The following is a 20,688-nucleotide window of genomic DNA, read 5'->3' on the forward strand; positions in this document are numbered from 1 at the left end:
TGGTTTTGCAAATGTTTTTCAGTAGCCTCCTGAGAGCTACATAAAAATGTGGGTTCTTGTATTATAGCTCATGTTCTGGCTCTCCATGCCTGTTATCAAACAGGCAAAGAAATCTTTAAGTGAATTATGCACATATAAACAAGAGTAAAAAAACTGAAAGTAGTATATAAGTGTATAAATAGTCATGGGATGAATTGGAAAAGAGCAGGTGTCAGATCTGTGTAGGATAACTGGTTGGCTTTTCTAATCCTTTGGTACACCTCTAGGTGGTGCAGGTGAGTTTCCATAGAAAGAAAGCCCCTTTTCCATTCACTGTAGTTTTCAAAACTCTGAAGCTAAAGAGAAAGCAGCAAAGGAAAAGTTATTGGAAAGTCCTCTGAGACGGCAAGTGCACGGACAGCAGAAGGTTTATACTGCACCCCAGCACACTGGACTGGATCTGTGGATACTTGTGACAAATTCTCCACAAATGTAGCATGTGACATCTGGCTGAGAATGACCCTTGCCACCTGTGAAAACTCTTGCCTTATTTGGATTGGATATTGCTAGAGCTTTATTCACAGACAGATCTCCTGGCTGGATTTTGGTTTTGTTACTTACATCTGCATCAGGTACGATTTTTTTACAATACGTTTTCTCTCTCTTTTTAAAAACTAGATACTGTTCCAAGGCAGAAACGCAACTGTCATGGGATAAGTCAAGAAATATTTCTGAACAGTGTGTCGTTATTAGGTTTAGTTTGAACAAGCACTACCTTTCATTGTGCATCTTTGCTTAGGGCATTAATGTGAAAAGCTTATCTTTGTTATTTCTGCACACATTAGAAAGTAAACTAAGTGCTTGCTTAGTTGCACATTTCATTAAAGAAGCAAAGTTTCCTTGTGTTAAGCTTGTTTCAGATATGTTGATTAGTGAAAGTATCAATGCACCCATTAGCCCCCAAACTTCTTTGGAGGTGTTCAGCATAGTGTGACTTCATTTGAGAGGAAGAATACAGTACTTTGTCTGGATTGTTATTTCACAACCCAGCATACAAATGTAGCCTCTACACCTTACAGTATTTCTATACCATTCTGAACAAAAAATGTTACTGCAAGACTTCAATGCACCACCTGGGGATGAGGCTGAATGAATGTGGGGAATTATGTACCTGTAAATACAAGTTTATGAGCATGCTGAGTTTTGTTTCCAGCAGAGAGGTTCCTCAGTCCTGCTAAAATAGAGTACTGTGGAGCCCAAGTCCTGTACTGAAGACCAAACCATGGTACTGTACCAGACCCATGAGCATACTGGTTAGCCACTAACTGTTGTAGTAGATTAGAAAAATGCAAGGGAATTCTTGTGTACTAAAGGGGAAATTTAGTTTTAATTTTTGCAGATTCTGGATCTTTGGAAATTGGATGAACGGGTGCTGGATATCATTTGAGTCCCATGTTCTGTAAGATAAAGGGCCAGATCCTCAGCTGGTGTAAACTGGTGTCACTCCATAAGTCAGTTGTGCTACACCAATTTACACCACCGAAGTGAATGGAACTGTGTTGATCTACAGCAGCTGGGGATCTGACCCAGAGTGTCAGTTTTTATGCCAAAGAAAAAGTACAGTACCAGGGCTTAATCTTACACTTGTCACTACCTGGAACAAGAGCTACTGGACTGGACCTAATGGTGCTAGTCCCCCTTCTCTCCAAAAGAAGAAAAAAAAATAGTGATGGATGTTGTAGTATCCAGCTAGAAATATGTCCATGTCAGAGATATGGATAGGGGCCAAATCATGAAATATCATAAAATTTAGAAAGGACATTGGCTTTACTGGACAAGAGGAATTCAGTTCAAATCACTAATATCAGGCTGACATATGCAATTTCTTTCTCTTGGCTATCATTAATGCAGTTTAAAGTCAAAAGCAACTTTGGTTTTGGAATAATCCATTTAATAAAGCCATCAAGAAAAAAATTATTAAATGTTAATGTTTGTAATTATTCCCTCTAGGACATCTACATTTACACTTTAGGGTACATAGTTAAATTACTTCTGGCAACAGTCTGTTTGGCTGCAAACTGTGTTCAATGGGCCAAATTCTGATCTGAGTTAAACTGGCATAAATCAGAATAATTCTTCAGTGGAATTGATTTACAGATAGTTTAAAATCAGAATTTGGTCCATATTTTTTCACAGGAATACAATGTGGTTGTTATTCACCATAAATGATTTAGTTGGGGTTGGTCCTGCTTTAAGCAGGGGATTGCACTAGATGCACCTCCTGAAGTCTCTTCTAACCCTAATCTTGTATGATTCTGTGATAAAGAACTCTGACATCAGCAGAAGAATCAAAGGAGGCTGTGGCCAAGGAACTCCACTGGGTTTTCTTTGTGGAAGGTGGGAAAATCTTTCCATAAATGTAATGTTGTTTTTTAAAACAGCTGGATTAAAAAATACATGATCTCTTCATTTTAATGTCAGTTTATGAGGGATGATATTCACTTTCAGGGAATTACACTATATTACTTGAAGCAGAAGTAAAATCACTACAAATACTGAGTCAAATGGTTGCACCATAAGGATATACACATTCCATCTGAGAATTACTTCATTTAAGTTATCAGTTTCACATTTATGTCTGGGAGGATTTGAATAATTTGAAATAGACCATGGCTTCTAACTAAACTAGTACAGCACTGACAGGTAAATGGTCCAAACCTAGCTTTTGAAAAAACAGAATATTCTTTCAGAGGTAAGCCAGTCAATGAAGATAATACTTTTCTTGTGTTGTCATCCTTAGAGGACTTTCATCCTTGGAGGACTTTCCCCTTCTAATATCTTCAGTAGACAATTTTCCTTTAACCAAGCCAGGATGGAATTGGGATTCAGATTGTATCTGCGTTGCTCCTTTGATCAGCTAAAAGGTTGTGAAACAGCAATATAAGCTACTGCCTATGGCTGAATGATCACACAGGGTCCAGTTAAACCAAACCAGGCAAGGGTCCTTTGCAAGAATTAGGAGTACCATTTTGTATTAAATGCCTAAATATTCATTGGACCAGAGAGACTATATAACAATATCCCTGGTACAATGAATACTTCAGTATTTTATACACAGTAGAACAGCTTCAACAGGAGAGTCTCATATTAAAATACCTGCTAGCTAAGTGGTTAGCGCCCCCTCACCAGGGCAGTGAGCAGACCAGGCTTCAAATCCCTGCTTCCCATCAGGGGGATTTGAACCAGATTTCTTTTGGGATGATAATGTGCTTTATAAATTGAAACGGTGAAATAAAAGCAGCATGTTTCAGCTCCTTTCCAAACAGGAAAATCTGCACTACAGTGGTAGGGTGAAATACTATTTTCAAACTTGTAAGTGGGTATATTAGAAACAAACAAAAGACTAACCGACTATTTTAAGGCATTAGCTAATATCACCTTTTTAAGAAGTTGTTTGATGTTTTCTCTAAAGGATTTGGCTTTCAGAATCTCTAGAGAGAGGCAGGCACACCTCTCCCACGTTGGTGCTTGTGACTGCTACTTTTTCAACTGTCAAAAAGTGGAGTTTTTGAGATTAGTTTAGAATTCAGACCCTTCATCCATCCATTTATTTCCATGGGCTCTATATTACCGCCCAGTACAATAGTATTTGAGCACCTTCCATGTCAAATCAAGAGCAATAGTGAAATCCTGAGCAGACTTCTTGGAGTCTCTGGCATGTCTCCCTTTTCAGGGTGAAAACTCTGCTTGGGATAGGATTTTTGGTATAGACTTTAGATGTTGTTAGTTTCCTTTTTTGATTGGTAGAGGGTTAGGTAGAAGAGGGTGTCTGTGTTGTGCAATTAGTTTGGTAGAAAGGCTTTTTCAAAGAGGAAGGTTTTGCAGCGTTTCCTAAAGATTCTGGATTTACCTGATCTCCTCTGGCAATAACTAGAGCTCTTCCATCAGGAGCAGGGGGACATAAGAGAAGAGGATTTTAGAATCCTGGCCCCTGCCTCACAGCAGCCACAGAGAAGTGCAATATCCCAATCTTCTCTTCTGTGTAGCCTAGGTTGGCTGCAGTTGAGTTGCGTGTGGTCTTACCTAGCATGCCTCACGCATGACATTAGGAAGACGTTGATGAACCCACACACCACAGAGCTGGCCCAGCAGCACCTGTGATAAGGGCCTGAGGAGTGAACTGTTTCTAAAGAATACTTGCTGGGTAGGGTCTGAGGTGGAGGTGTCCACTGGGGCCAAGGAGCTGGAAATTGATCTGTTTTTGTGGGACCCTGAAATTTTGATGGATGCAGGCCTCGTTTAGTCTTAATGACACTTAAACTAAACTTCTTCATTTTACTCCCAGTTATTTCTGCTCCGAATCTAGACTGTTCATCCTTTTCAGTCTGATCCTTCAATGAAAATGTCACTGGCATAAAAGTGCACTGAATCAGGCCCTAACAAGATACAATTGGGTATCCTTTCTAGCTAAGTCTTTGACCTCTCATGGGCAAAATCTGCTAATGACATGGATCCTCCTCCTCCACACACTGTGCTAACAACCTCTGATTTATTGACTTGGAACTAGGACTTGGTACTGACAACTGATTGGCTGGACTTGAGACTAAACCTAAACAAGCTATTTCGTTATAAGGCACACAGGAAAGATTTGACTTCTGACTCCTTTGTCCTGTACATTGTGCCAAAAGAGCTTTTAATTATGGCAATACAGGGTGATCTTCCCTCTTCTCCTTCCAATAGGCCCAATATCTCACAAAAAGATAATCAGTTAAATAGGACAGAACTAAGATAGATGGAAACTAAAATAAAATGAAAGGTCTGATATTTGAGAGAGGCATTTTAATACTTTAGGAAATGCTAGCAGTGTTCTTTTGTAAAATATCTGATACAGGATGCACCCTTTTTTCTTTTAATTGTACATATAGTCCACTGTCTGGGAGATGAAGAGGATGAGCTGTGCTATCATAACTTACTAGATGATAAACAGGTGTTCTAGAAAGACTGGCTTTTGTCACTGGAGGACATGAGGCAAATACGCTCTGCATCGAGCATCCTGGAGGGAGGAAGGGAGAGAGGACTGAGAATTTCAGATAGAATGAGGATGAAATTGATGGACTTGTTAAAAAAGCCAAGTAGTAGACATTAGACTGTTTCATATAGTCAGAAATAGTTACTGTATGATCTTGATCCATCATAAAAAAGATTTAGGATGAGCATTTAACATTGAGCTAACTTTGTTCCCATTGAAGTCAACAAGAATTTTATCACTGACTTCAATGAGAACAGAATTAGGTCAATGCTGAGCATTTTGAAAACCTTACCCTTAAAGTGTAGCTACAAGAGTACTAAGATGCGACCAGGAATGCCTCATCTTTGTGTGACTTGAAATTTTGCCACTTCCTTTTCTTCACATATAGTTAGCTGGTGATCACCTGAGTATTCAACGGTACAAAGTTTCCCATTTCAAAAAAAAAAAAAGAAAAAAAAAAGGGAGGTAGCCCCAGCTTTTAACTGGATGGAAAGTGAGATTGGGAAAGGCAAAACTAAGTCTCTGAACATCACAAGGCATATTTATTTTATATCATTCAAATATAATTTTCCTTTGAAAAAAGTGTTTTCCTTTCACAGCTTCAGTGCAGAAAAAGGATGTTAATACATTGCCAATTAGGGCTGTGTGTGTGTGTGTGTGTGTGTGTAAGTAAAAGTATGATGATTTTGAACCTATGTCTAAGGCTACAATTTTCTTCATGGGGGTCATGGAAGTCATGGAATCGGTGACTTCCAGCAACCTCTGTGAATTCAGCCCCAGCGGCTGGAGCTGCAGGGTACCCCCATCCCCTCCTCTGGCAGCCGCAGGCAGTAGGGAGTACCCCTGAAGCTCCGAGCTGCCGCAGGCAGCAGGGGGGCTCCCAAAGCTCCGAGCGGGCCCTCACAGATGTCCAGCCTCTGCAGGCAATGTGGGAACCCTGCAGCTGATCTCCCCATTTTGTCATGGATATTTTTAGTAAAAGTGACAGACAGGTCATAGAATCATAGAATATCAGGGTTGGAAGGGACCTCAGGAGGTCATCTAGTCCAACCCCCTGCTCAAAGCAGGACCTATCCCCAATTAAATCATCCTAGCCAGGGCTTTGTCAAGCCTGACCTTAAAAACCTCTAAGGAAGGAGATTCTACCACCTCCCTAGGTAACACATTCCAGTGTTTCACCACCCTCTTAGTGAAAAAGTTTTTCCTAGTATCCAACCTAAACCTCCGCCACTGCAACTTGAGACCATTACTCCTTGTCCTGTCCTCTTCTACCACTGAGAATAGTCTAGAAACATCCTCTCTGGAACCACCTCTCAGGTAGTTGAAAGCAGCTATCAAATCCCCCCTCATTCTTCTCTTCTGCAGACTAAACAATCCCAGTTCCCTCAGCCTCTCCTCATAAGTCATGTGTTCCAGACCCCTAATCATTTTTGTTGCCCTTCCCTGGACTCTCTCCAATTTATCCACATCCTTCTTGCAATGTGGGGCCCAAAACTGGACACAGTACTCCAGATGAGGCCTCACCAATGTCGAATAGAGGGGGACGATAACGTCCCTCGATCTGCTCGCTATGCCCCTACTTATACATCCCAAAATGCCATTGGCCTTCTTGGCAACAAGGGCACACTGCCGACTCATATCCAGCTTCTCGTCCACTGTCACCCCTAGGTCCTTTTCTGCAGAACTGCTGCCTAGCCATTCGGTCCCTAGTCTGTAGCCCTGCACTTATCCTTATTGAACCTCAGATTTCTTTTGGCCCAATCCTCCAATTTGTCTAGGTCCTTCTGTAACCTATCCCTCCCCTCCAGCGTATCTACCACTCCTCCCAGTTTAGTATCATCCGCAAATTTGCTGAGAGTGCAATCCACACCATCCTCCAGATCATTTATGAAGATATTGAACAAAACCGGCCCCAGGACCGACCCCTGGGGCACTCCACTTGATACTGGCTGCCAACTAGACATGGAGCCATTGATCACTACCCGTTGAGCCTGACAATCTAGCCAGCTTTCTACCCACCTTATAGTGCATTCATCCAGCCCATACTTCCTTAACTTGCTGACAAGAATACTGTGGGAGACTGTGTCAAAAGCTTTGCTAAAGTCAAGAAACAATACATCCACTGCTTTCCCTTCATCCACAGAACCAGTAATCTCATCATAAATAGGTCACAGGCTTCCATGAATTTTTCTTTATTGCCTGTGACCTATTGTGACTTTTACTAAAAATATCCGTGACAAATCTTAGCCTTACCTATGACTGTTTCACCTGCACTCTGCCCACTAATCCATCTCCACCAGAACAACGGTAAAGCTAAAAGTGAGTCTTAATTCAGTGGAAAAGGGAAAGTCCCAAATTTCCAATAGGATACACAGCAATTGCTTCTAGCCATAAGAGGTCCTGCAATAATCACATATATAGGTACACACACACACACACACACACACACTTTCTATAATTAAAAGAAGTTTCTAATATTTACTTTTCCCCCCCCTCTCCATTCAAGGCCTATACAGGCAGACTCATGGCAGTTAAGTGAGCCCAGCTTTATTGGTAGAGGGATCTGAAAAATAGCAAAAATTCAATTCTCTAAAATATTTCCAGAATAGTTTTTTCTGTAAAATGAGTGGCATATGCAGAAAATACAGACTCTTTGGCACACATTTAAGAGGATGTGCATAACTCACTCATAGCTTCGCTACTCATGAGGAATATGGTTTTCCCAGACTCCTGCTGATAATATGCTTTATAGTCTACTGTGTGTGTTCTCTTTCTCTCTCTCTCTCCCTCTCACACACTGAGTATGTCCCTACACTCATGCTAGAAGGAACTTACATTTAATTTTTCCTTGAACTATTTCTAGGCTATTCTTTACATATTCAAGTAAAACTTCCATTGATCTCAGTGGGAGATTTACCTGCATATGGAGTGAAAGATCTGGCCCCTTGGGAGTAACTAAACCATTTTCCATTAGTTTGTCTGCTGGTATGATAGGGTTCCTTAATAAATGGTTGCAGCCAGCACCTTTTATGTTGTCTAATAGAGATCAGATTGCATATTTTGTGAAGCTGAGCCAGAGGCACTGCTCTTCTTAGCTAAAGATGGGGGTTGTTAAGTTGATTTGGGCCTGAAATGCAAGCAGATAATTCTCATCTCTTTTGTTGTTGCTAATGAACACATTATACCTGACTGAAAGAATATAACCTAAAGGGCAAAAAATAGTTATGTATCGGAAGCTTTGAGATGGGCTGGGGGTAAAAAAAGTTGACTTATGAAATAAGATTAAAGCAATTAAAGGATAATGCTCATACTTAATTTTCCTCCGTAGATGAAATTTTTCATGCAGTGACAGCACCAAAACCTTTTCAAGTTTTATAGCTATTTCACATTTGGCAGAAATAACAGGAAACCAGCTGTAGCAAACCAGAACTGTTGTAAGCATATTCAGTAATAAAAAAAAAGATTAAAAGAAATTAAATGTTAACTTAAAATGAAAGCTTTGAAGATGTGAAGAGCAGGAGGTGTGGCTTTACTTGTTCGTTTTTTTACCTACCAAATTCTAGAACAGGCAGCGCTGACTCAAAAAGGTTGATTATTTCAACAGAAGGAATGTGAAGTACACTGACTGATCCAGCAAAGCATATAAACACTCAGATAATTTTAAGCATGTGAGTAGTCCCCTAGATGCCAATAGGACTACCCATGCTTAAAAACTTGGCTGGCTCAGGACCTGTACCTTTAAAGGGAAGGAGGCTCCCTCTCTAACTGTTGCAGGGACAGTGCACTGTATGAAATATGTGGGTCTTATCACACTGCAGTCTCTCATGGAGTCTTATATTTGTTCTTTTCCATATGCTGAAATGAGACATCCAGACTGAAATAATGTATTTTTGCTCTGTGTATGAAAAATACAAAAAGTATCCTTTCACTGAAATTCAGCCCATAGATTAATTAAGTCATGGCTTAAATCCTGAGAGATGTGCTGACTTCAGTGGGGTTGCAGGCATTCAGCAGCTCTCAGGACCCGGCCCCATACTATATTGCACTCTACAGTGCTTTGAAATGTAAGGGGTACTAAAAGCGCTAAAAATATTGATAATGGCAACATACCAATTATCAAACAGGAGAGCTAGTCAAAAAACTAAACATTCGCAAAATTGTTCATGAAAATTTTATCAAAATGTGTTGAAATTTCAATTACAAGCTCCGAAATAATCACGTTATTTTGTAATGTTGATATCAATGGCAGTTTCTCATTTGGCTCCAGGACAATATATGGATCTAATTTTAGAGGATAAGATAACATTTCTATCGACCAAAAACCAAAGATGTCATGGGATCTGTAATGTCCTTTCATTACTAATGTCTCCATAAAATTCCAGTCAGACACCCAGTTTTTCCAGTTTTCAGGACAGGTTTTGGGGGAGGTGGTTTTAAAGTGCCAGGCTGATGAGACATTTAAAGGTTTCTTGCAAAGAGTTTCAATGTTGGGTTGCTCCCTTCACTGCCTCCCAGTTTAGAAATCTGCTCCGCCTCCACAGCATCAACCACTGAATTTACATATCTCCACTTTTCTTTGTGTATATCAACTTCTGTGGTCATTAAGATGGGAATGCAAGAAGAACAAAGCAGCATAATGGTAAGATGACATCACAATACCCTCACCTTATAAACCTTAGTAACAAGGAATCCCCCATAGGAAAAATTGTGCCAGGAATAGCACAGAGTTAGCAATCTCATATACAGCAGCTGACTAACCTAGTAACTGTGAGGAAGCCATAGTTCTAGATGTAAGGCAGTCTGAACAGGATTCATACTTGTGGCATTTTGATTTGGCAGAAATGATGTAAAACTTACCGGTTAGAAAGTCTTTGTGAAGCACTGTTGTGCTAATTCATTGTTGGTATTGTGATAAATTTACATGGAGCAAGCTGGTGGGATTATTGTCTTCTTTAGAGGTTAAAGCAGTTTCTGTTTTGACTCAAATTTAATAGTATATATACACATTTTCATGTGTGGTTGCATATCCTGAACATACTATACACAACATATCTTTCTGCTTTAAATGTACTTTAGTATATTTCCAAAATACTGTGGCTTGTTAACCCAGTCATTCCGCTCATGTGTACTTAGGAGACAGTCAAGTGTTTCACAGAATTACATATAAGTGGCAAAATTATTACTTAAAGGAAACTTTTAATATAGCACAACAATTAAGAAGGGCCTGAGCTAACATCTAAAATGTACTGCACAGAAATATATGTATTTTTCTATGTGCAACTCTTTTTCACTCAGTTTTAAAACATAAATAAAAAGGAACAATGAAAGAGGGAGGTAATCCTCTTGTATATTTTCTTCAAGTCCCCTTTTAAAACAAAAATTCTTGGAAAGACTACAGTTGTTCCATTATGGTTGCCATATGGTCCTTGATTTCATGGAAATCTGTGTCAGCTTCTGTTAACTACAGAAGCTAATTTTATATAGCTGATCTTATGTTTTTTCTTTTGTTTTAGTTTTTTGCTTATTGTCAGTTTAGTTGCACATAGCTGTAGATGGGGGAAAGCTCCTACGTTCTGAATATTATTTTTAATTACAAAAAGGGTTTCCCTCTAACTTTTTCACCTTTTTTTCCTGTATTTTTTCCTATATTCTCATCAGGAAATTCGAGCTGGATGTGTGCATAGCACCTAGCACAATTGGTGGCCTGATTGGGGCTTTTAGGTGCTAAGAAAATACAAAAAAGTAACAGTATTATAAGACTTACTGTGTTGCAGATCATCTAGTGTATTCCCCTACCACTGCAGGATAGTCTGTTACAGAATATTTGGTAGAGCTTTGTCCAGTCTAGTTTGTTAGGGCTGGTTGAAAAGTGGAAAAACCCAAAGTAGTTAGAATTATTTTCATTTTTTTAAATAAAAAAAGTGCACTCAACTTATATCACCTATCCAAGCCTAACATTGCCTCTTAATTCAATTTGCATAACGATATATAAAAGTCGAAACAACAAATGACTAGCAGATTATTGAAAATGGAATTGCTGAATGAAGCCTACATTTTAGCAACTTTAACTTTGCCTCCTTATATTTCCATAAATATATGTAAAGTTAAGAAGAACCTACTATTAGAAGGTTGTAAAATTCCATTTCCTTACTAAGGGTATAATTTCCAATGTTTTATATACCTCTAACATACACTACACTATTACTTATTAAAAAAACTGTATACATATTAGTTGTTAAACACAACCAAATGTACCAATTATATAAACATAAAAGACCATATATTTGATACATTCCAAATCCCTAGCGCTAAAATTTCCTGCTTCATTCATAAAAGGAATCTTGCTACTCCTTCAATACATGGACTGAGAGGAAAATTTGCTAATCGACCCTGAGATTAAACTAGTATGGAAGTCTTTAGTTCTTATTCAGCTAAATAGCATATTTGTCTGTTTATATTCAACAATATATTTTTAATTGTTTCAGAATACAACAAAGGGGAATACAGTAGTTGAGTTTGGTGGGAAGACACAACTTGCATGTAGTGATAAGTGATGAAAGAGTGAAAGTGAAGAATGTGGCATGAATGAAGTGGCTACATCCCGTAACTGTTCATTTCTAGACTTCCACATTTCTGAGGTAGAAGAATTTTATGGAAATGATGATACATTTTATTGGCATTAAGCAAACTATGATCTTCATTTTTACCCTAAACTATTTGGCTTTTAGAGATTTTTTCCACCTTTACTCATGTAGAATAATACCTTACTCCATATGTAGGCCTACAGATTTCAATGGCTGGTATGACTCAGTGAGTAAAGGTGGAAAAATCTGTCTTGAGTTTCTTGTTGACTAATATTATCTCTCTGTTAAAGAGCTTTGATTGTCTTATTAGGTCCATATGTTTTGTATATCTGCGTCCTGCTTCTGGAGCTTTCCATCAGAAGGATGCACATGTAGGAAAAAAATAGACTTCAGTATTTCAGCTGAAATACAACTTTATGCATGTAACAGTCTGAGCACAGGAGATGCTTTAATAAAATGGCCCTCTGCAAACCAACCGAGGTTAGTCACATTTCTTTACAATCCTAAAGATGCATCATCTCAAGATGCCAATAACAGGTATGGTGGTATAAAGCTGTTCATAGTGGGGTGTCTGAAACCAATAAGTCATGACATGACAGGTTGTTAGTTTCCTATTATCTGCCCATGAACAAAGTGCTAACATACAGCTTGTTAGCAACGATCAAAACTAGCACACATTGGTGTGTCTAACTTTGATGTCATTAACCTTAACAGAAAAATAACTCATTTATCAATACCTTCATTGGTATCATTAAAAGATCATTTAATTAAAACCATAAATGTCACTTGCAGTCAGAGATGTGATATACAAATTTGGCGTTGAGGAGCATACATAGATTTATGTAGATGAGGTACAAACCACAGCCAAGCCAGCAAAAATTCAGCCTGCAAAATAGCTCACATCACGTGTGTACAAACGCAAGCATGAAGCTATTACTAACTACAAAATGCTTTATGCCATGTAGTTGTAGCTGTGTTGATCCCACAGTATTAGAGAGACAAGGTGGGTGCATACTTTGCCCACCTTTTCTCTACAAAGGTTTGCCATTTTAAACACTTTCCCACTTGTGTTTGTTTTCCCAGTAGGATTAGCTTTTGTATTTCAACAGCTGAAGCACCTCAGGAAAATGGCCTAGGGGGCTTCCTGCACTGTGTGACATTTTGTGGTTCACCAGTTGTTTTATATTTGACAGCTGTATTTTCCAGACCTTTTCTTTTTATGGTCTTTGCTTTCCTTTAATCAACTATTCATTTGGGGAAATAGTATTATATTGTGTAGTTTTGCTGTTTAGTGCACATTCAGTTTCTTTGCTATTAATGCTACTCTTTCCATAGTTACACAAGGCTGTACTTACTCAGAGCCAAACCATCCCTTTTGGGGAGTGCCTGACCACGGGCTAAAACACAGTGGAGGTAAAAAAAACAGGTAAAAGTGGCCAGTGTGGGCGAGATGTGGGGGAGATGAATGGAAATGGCATCACATCTCTCCCTTTGCTATGAAGAGGGAAGGGGATAATGGAGGGATGGGAGGAGGGGGCTGCTCACCAAAGCATCATCATCCCCCTGAAGGATTTTAGATGCAAGATTGCATTGACATTATCAGCAGCACTTGTGCAGAAACTTCCTCAGCACACTGACACAGTCCAATGGGCAGCAGGGTTTCAGCCAAGTCATGTTCCTATGACAGTATGGCTCCCTGAGAGGTTATTCTGGTACGGGGGTGGGAAGGAAGGCACATACATGCAGTTGGGACTTCTTCTCTTACCTTATTCATAGATACTAAGGTCAGAAGGGACCATTGTGATCATCTAGTATGACCTCCTGCACAACGCAGGCCACAGAATCTCACCCACCCACTCCTGCAAAAAACCTCACCTGTGTCTGAGCTACTGAAGTCCTCAAATCATGGTTTAAAGACTTCAAGGAGCAGAGAATCCTCCAGCAAGTGACCCGGGCCCCATGCTACAGAGGAAGGCCAAAAACCTCCAGGGCCTCTTCCAATCTGCCCTGGAGGAAAATTCCTTCCCGACCCCAAATATGGCGATCAGCTGAACCCTGAGCATATTGTGTGGGTTGATGCTTCCCAGGCTCTGCAGCACTTAGCACTGCCACAATGCCACCAATGGCCTTTTAAGGCTGTGCCCCAGCCTACTCTCTGCCTGTAGGTGAAACCCCATCCTCCTTCCTAATGGGATGTGAGTTACAACTCACAGCATTTCCTCTCCTTTTTATTTATCTATGGAAGAGGTGATTTGACCCATGGTCATTACTCAAGCAAACCTCCCACAAACTCCAGTGAAAATGTTTCCTAAGTAACGTGTGTTGAGTTGAACCAATACATTGTTTAGATTTGCATGGAAGCTGCAGGAAGCGGCGCAGGCCTCAGGGATGTGCTGGCCGCCGCTTCCTGCAGCTCCCATTGGCCGGGAATGGCGAACTGCAAATGTAAACAAATTATCTGGCGGCCCGCCAGCGGATTACCCTGATGGGCTGCCTGTGGGCCGCAGGTTGCCCACCACTGATTTATATGCTGGATCAATGAATGTTGGTTGACAATTTACTTGGACTTTCAAGCCTTTGACAAAATTCCTCTCAAGAGAGCCAATGATACTAAGTAGTTATGGACTGAATAGCAAACTACTGTCATGGGTCAAATACCAGCTAAAAGACATAAAATAAAGAGTAGGAATAGTGGTCTATTTTCTTCATTACAAAAGGATAACAGCAGAGGTCCACAAGTTTATGTGTGAGGGCCAGTACTGTGTAATTTATTTAATGATCTGGAAAAAAAGAGATGAACAATGAGGTGGCAAAAATTGCCCATGACAAAATTATTTAGGCTAGTCAAAACGAAAGGAGAGAGAGTGTGAGGAACTTCAGAGGGAACTAACCAAGCTAGGTCAATGGGAAACAGGTTAGCAGGTAAAATTAAATGTTGACAAATGCAAATCTGCTTATTGCTTTCAATCAGCAGAACAGATACTTTACTAGGTTCTAAGTTAACTATGACAACACAAGAAACAGACTTGGGCATCACTGCAAACAGCTTAGTGAAAACCTTTGCTCAACATGCAGCAGTGGTCTAACCTTTTTTTCTTTTTTGGATGCACAAGGAATGAGATGGAGAATCATTCTAAAATATAATGCCATTATGTACATCAAAGCTATGCTGACTCTCGGAAGGCTGTTCATTTCTGGTCACCCTACCTTGAGAGGGATGGAGGGGTTTCAGAGACAGGCAAAACCAGTGAGTAGAGGTATTGAAAAAACTGAGTCTCTTCATTCTAGAGAATTAACTATTACAAAGGGGCATAATAAAGATCACTACAGAAGATAGGGAACTTCTACCTTTTCACTCTTTCAGACAATGCACAAAAAGAGAGGGAGATTCATTGAACCTGAAAGGCGGACAATTTAAAACTGCTAGAAGGAAATACTTGTTCACTTATCACACAATTAGCCCGTAGACCTCACTGCTACAAAAATCTCTGAAACCAAGAGCTCAGTTGAACAAGAAAAATTAGAAATTTATATATATAAGAATATTCAGGGTTATAATAGCAAAGAATAAAAACCCAGGAGTGTGGGAACAGATATAGACTATCAAGCTTCAAGACAAAAGCCACTCTCTAATTACCAGGGGTCTTGAAGAAGCTTCCCTGTATGGCAGACCAATCCCTAACTCTGCCTTCTGTAAGTTTTCCTCCACCTTCCTCCAAAGCACTCTTGTCTCTAAGATACTGAATTAGATGGATCACTAGTTTGATCCAGTGTAGCCATTCCTATGAGGTGGGAGGAGAGAGAAGGAAGGAGGGTCTTGAGAATGGAAGTAAATGGTTTGAAGTTCAAGAAGTATGTGGTGGGCAGGTAGAAACCAGAGGTTAAGTGGGTGATGTTGAAGCAGATGAGATGGCGGTTGGAGAGAGGGAAATGTGAGGCAACTCTGAAATGGAGAGAGTGTGGAAGAGGCACTCTTTAGTGAAGACAAAGTCTATGAATAGCCATTTTGGTAACAGGGGCTGTTGATCTAGGGTAGAAGGTCAAACAAAGACTTGATGGCTAGGAGGTGGGAAGCTAGGAAATGAGACTGACCATCATTGTGGTCAATGACAATAAGGAAGGGAAATTGGAATGAGATGAAGAGGAAGAGCTAGGTGTTGAAAGCAGAGGAAAAGGTGAATAGGAGGGAGTTAGGGGATTGTAGTAGATGTCTATTTGAAGGGGAAGAGGAAGAGGTGTCTGAAGGACTGAAAAGAGGGTGGAGAAAGAGAAAGTATTTAACTCCCCACTATAATCTTTGGGGACAATTAAGGGTAAAGAGTGTAATAAACAAGAAAGGAATAAAAAACTGGAGAATATCTCCGATGAACTGCTGCACACTGCCAGGTGATGTTTCCAACCCCCATATCCAGGATACATCTCCAAATTCCTATGTTCATAATACTATCCTTTATGAGGGAGCATCTCTAAATTACAATCTTCTACAAACATCTCTACAGCTTCCCTCTTAAAGAAAAACTAACTTGTATATACACATGTATAGAAACAGCTAACAACTAACAACACATACATTAAATTCTCAACCCATGTAGTACGTTTCCAAAAACCCAACATATCAACTATCTAGAGAGAGGAGCAGTTATCAGCACATTCTCAAGTGAGTCTTAACCCTTCACTTTCCTCAAATACTCTTTCTCCAGACAGGTTAGCAAATCTGAGTCTTTCAGGACATGAGAACATAAGAATGGTCATACCGGGTGAGACCAAAGGTCCATCCAGCCCAGTATTCTGCCTACCAACAATGGCCAATACCAGGTGCCCCAGAGGGAGTGAACCTAACAGGTAACCAATCAAGTGATCTCTCTCCTGCCATCCATCTCTACCCTTTGACAAACAGAGGCTAGGGACACCATTCCTTACCCATTCTGGCTAATAGCCAATAATGGACTTAACCTCCATGGATTTATCCAGTTCTCTTTTAAACCCTGTTATAGTGCTAGCCTTCACAACCTCCTCAGGCAAGGAGTTCCACAGGTTGACTGTGTGCTGAGTGAAGAAGAACTTCCTTTTATTTGTTTTAAACCTGCTACCCATTAATTTCATTTGGTGGCCCCTAGTTCTTATATTATGGGAACAAGTAAATAACTTTTCCTTATTCACTTTCTCCACACGACTCATGATTTTATATACCTCTATCATATCACCCCTTAGTCTCCTCTTTTCCAAGCTGAAAAGTCCTAGCCGCTTTCATCTCTCCTCATATGGGACCGGTTCCAAATCCTTAATCATTTTAGGTTTCAGAGTAACAGCCATGTTAGTCTGTATTCGCAAAAAGAAAAGGAGTACTTGTGGCACCTTAGAGACTAACCAATTTATTTGAGGGATGAAGTGAGCTGTAGCTCACGAAAGCTTATGCTCAAATAAATTGGTTAGTCTCTAAGGTGCCACAAGTACTCCTTTTCTTTTTAATCATTTTAGTTGCCCTTTTCTGAACCTTTTCTAATGCCAGTGTATCTTTTTTGAGATGAGGGGACTACATCAGTATGCAGTATTCTAGATGTGGGCATACCATGAATTTATAGAAGGGAAATGAGATATTCTCCGTCTTATTCTCTATCATTTAATAGGATATTTAATCTCCCGCTCTGATCTTCTCTGTATCAGCCTTATATTAGATTCTGACTTGTTCTCTTGTTCCTGACAGTTTCTCCTTTGTGCCTTGATGATTAGGATCAATCAGATGGGAAATGCCAGCTCAGCTGTCAATGTGTTGGAACTTTCTGGGAATACTCATAGATCCCTTTAATTACATCAAAATGTGTCCTCCTGGTCTGTCTGGACTTGGATACAGCTGTTCTTTAATGGTACCTCTTTGTCCCCATGTATCAGAGGTGTGATTCCTCAGGCACACTATCACCTGGGTTAAGCGATGGGAGATCATGGGCGATTTTGTGAAAATAATCTCTCCTTCCACTTCTGATTTTTCTTTCATCTTCCATATGGTTTCATTGTTATGAGATTTCAGCAAGTTATCAGTAATTGGTAAATTAGATCTGATCCTTCTTCCCATTAACAGCTGAGCTGGAGAAAAGCCATTGTCCAGAGTGTACTTTGGTAAACCAATAAAGCTTTATACAAATCACCAGACTGTCAAAAGTCTTTCATAAGGTTCTTTACTGTCCATATAGACCTTTCCATAAGTCCATTTGATTGGGGGTAATTTGGATTTGATATTTTGTGATGAAAATCCCAATCTGTGGCAAATTGCCTAAAATCTGCACTGGAAAATTGTGGGCCATTATCGCTAAAGACTTCATCTGAAATTTCATGTCTGGAGAAGATTCCTTTCATGCTGGCTGTCACTGGCTTACAGTTAGTACTGTGCAATGTGTAAATTTTGGGATACAGAGAATAATCACCTGTGACTATTAAGTAATCCTTTGACTGCCAGGTAAATAAATCAGTGCCAACCTTCTCATATGGCCTTTGTGGGACTGGATGCACTTGACTTTTCTGCATTTGGGATTGCAGCATTTTGCAAAATGATTATTTTTCCCACATTTATAACAGTTTCCCAAAGGCACCACACTGTTTGGGGCCATGCTGTGATCCACATTTTCCACATGACCTTCTATACCCATTCTTCATCCTAGTGGTGGTTTTCATAGTGAGTGATTCCATTCTTTGATTTGACCTATTCAGGCTATATTCTTTTGTACTTAGTACATGGATAACTCTTCTGGTGAATTCAGGAATTTGGTTTGTCCTTTCACAGTTTCTGCTGCCCTGCATATTCAGAAAGCTTTTTTTAAAAAGTGAAATCTCCTTCACAGAGCAGAGCAGTCTCTCTTAACACATTGTCTTTAATGCCACAGATGAGTCTATCCCTGACCAAAGACTCTGTCAGTTCACCAAAGTCAAAGATTTTACTAACTTTCCTTAATTCTATGACATATTACTCTACTATGCGGTCATCAATTTTTTGAATGCATGTAAAAATAATTTCTCCCTCAAAGGTTTCATTCCTTTTTGGCATGCAATGTTCCTCAAATTTAGTCAGTATTTTACTTAATTTCGTGCTTTCATCTTCTTCAAACCTAAAATTGTTATAAATATCCAATGCTTGCTCCCCAACTACATGCAGAAAGATTGATGATTTCACTTGATCATTTTTCTCGTCTGCCCGGATGGCTGCTAAATACAATTAAAATCTCTGTTTGAATTTTTTCCAGTTCTCTGCAACATTGCCTGACAATTGCAGATTAGATGGAGGTTGCAACACATCCATTTTTGACTTCCCCCCCATCCCCGTTCTCAAGCTAGGCAAGCTACTACTGTGCTCACCAAATACATGCAAAAGCCTCTGTGCCTGGTGCTCCATGTTCTGCTTTGATGCCTCCCTTTGTCTCAACTTCTGTGTTTGCAGCTGAAAGCCAACTTCAAAATGACTTCAGTTTCCTTCTCATCCCACACTTCTGACATCTTGTAACTGTCTTGTGGTTCATTAAATAACAAACTGATGACTGTGAAAGGAATAAAACTTTAATAAAACAAACTGGAGAGCATCTCTGCTGAACTCCTGCACACAGTTGTGCAGTGTTCCAACCCCCACCTCCAGGGCACATCGCTACATTCCTATGTTCATAATACTGTTCCTTATGAGGGAGCATCTATAAATTACAATCTTCTATAAACCTCTCTCTACAAGGAATGTGAGAGGAGGCATTCTGGCTGTAAGGGCAGTGTTAGCTGCAGGGGGAATCTAGTTTTCGTTGTATGCAAGAAGATGGTGGTGATCCTTTTCAAGGTAGTATAGATAATCCAGATGGAACATGGAGGGGAATGGGGGCAATGCAGTATAAAAAAGTCTTCAGCACACAGATATTAAATGCAGATTTCAAATTAAATAATAGCACAAGAGATATTGTTGTGATTGAACTGTGTGGGGCAGAAAATAGAAGCGGGCTTGAGGGTGTGTGTGTGTGTGGAGATGGAGGGGCAATGCTGTATAATTTCAGGGTCTCTGCTGTATAATTTATGTCTAATGTTCTAATTAGGACAAGATGTTTTGATTATGGCTTTAAATACCTTGGAATGGCAAGTAAGCTATTTTTGCACAGATACACAGCAACTGTAATTAAATGACTGCCTAGATCCACATATTTAGATTTCTCTTTTACAGCTGTTGTATGACAAAGTGAGTTCCTTCCCCTGCATCTCCTTTTAGTAAAGCTGCTTTTCTTTTATTGAATTTGACTTGGGCTCAACCAATAGTCCTTACTTTGCTGCCAAGAGCTAAAATATCAGAATGAAATACAGAATGCTATTTTCTCAGATACCCAATGTCCTAAATTATAAAGGTGCCAAGCTGTGTCCACAGTGGAATCCTGTGATTGCCCCATGGACCTATGTTCCTTTTTTCAATCCACTGACTATGGTCTCATGAAATTGATTTCTTTAGGAACTCCACAAACCTCCTGCTGGCACCAGTAGGAGGATGTCAAACTTTGAGAAATATCAGCACAAATGCGAAACCTTTCATCTGTTGAAAAAACCAGGGCAATTGTGACTGAGCTCATATTGACGTTGTAGACACAAGTATCTTTATCACTACACTTCATTTAGAGTACTGGTGTTTTTCCTACTATCCCAGACAAGGATTATTCTTCTGTGTAAATTTAATAGCTGAACTTTACATTTTATTTTTTTAATTGTAAATCCACTTTATCCAGACTTGTAATGGCCTGTCTAGCTGAAAAACAAACACTGTACCTCATGTCCTGGAAATATTTTTATTTGTATTGAAAATTATACTTATTAGGATGCAAAATTTCGCTAATGTTCTAACTCAGATGGATCCTAATCAAAGCCCAAAATCTGAACATCCCAAATATCCCATAAACCTGGAAATTTTGCAAGTGACCTTTATCTTTAAAACTGATAACTAAAACCCTGAATCTAAACATCCCTAAACATTGAGAGTTAGAAATCTAGATCCAGAGCCTAATGTTGGGCCCAATCCAGCACTCACTGATGTCAGTGGAAAGACTCCCACTGACTTTATAGGCATTGGATCAAGCTTACTTTGTAACTTAT

General features: G+C 39.6%; 1 protein-coding gene across 4 annotated transcripts in view; it reads left to right on the forward strand.

Annotated features, from left to right (window-relative positions):
• The first annotated feature begins 388 nt into the window (after positions 1 to 388).
• EDAR (ectodysplasin A receptor) overlaps positions 389 to 20,688 on the forward strand; it is a 139,290-nt gene continuing 118,990 nt past the window's right edge. For 2 of the 4 annotated variants that reach the window (XM_084617101.1, XM_084617104.1), the window contains exon 1: positions 389 to 611. The gene's annotated coding sequence lies outside the window, so the exon portion shown is untranslated. Of the gene's footprint in view, positions 612 to 9,578; positions 9,648 to 20,688 lie in introns of those variants that run through there. The other 2 variants (XM_084617103.1, XM_084617102.1) reach the window with 2 other exon arrangements.

This window comes from Lepidochelys olivacea (genome assembly GCF_965140295.1).
Source record: "Lepidochelys olivacea isolate rLepOli2 genome assembly, chromosome: 1".
In the NCBI taxonomy this organism is placed as follows: Eukaryota; Metazoa; Chordata; order Testudines; family Cheloniidae; genus Lepidochelys; species Lepidochelys olivacea.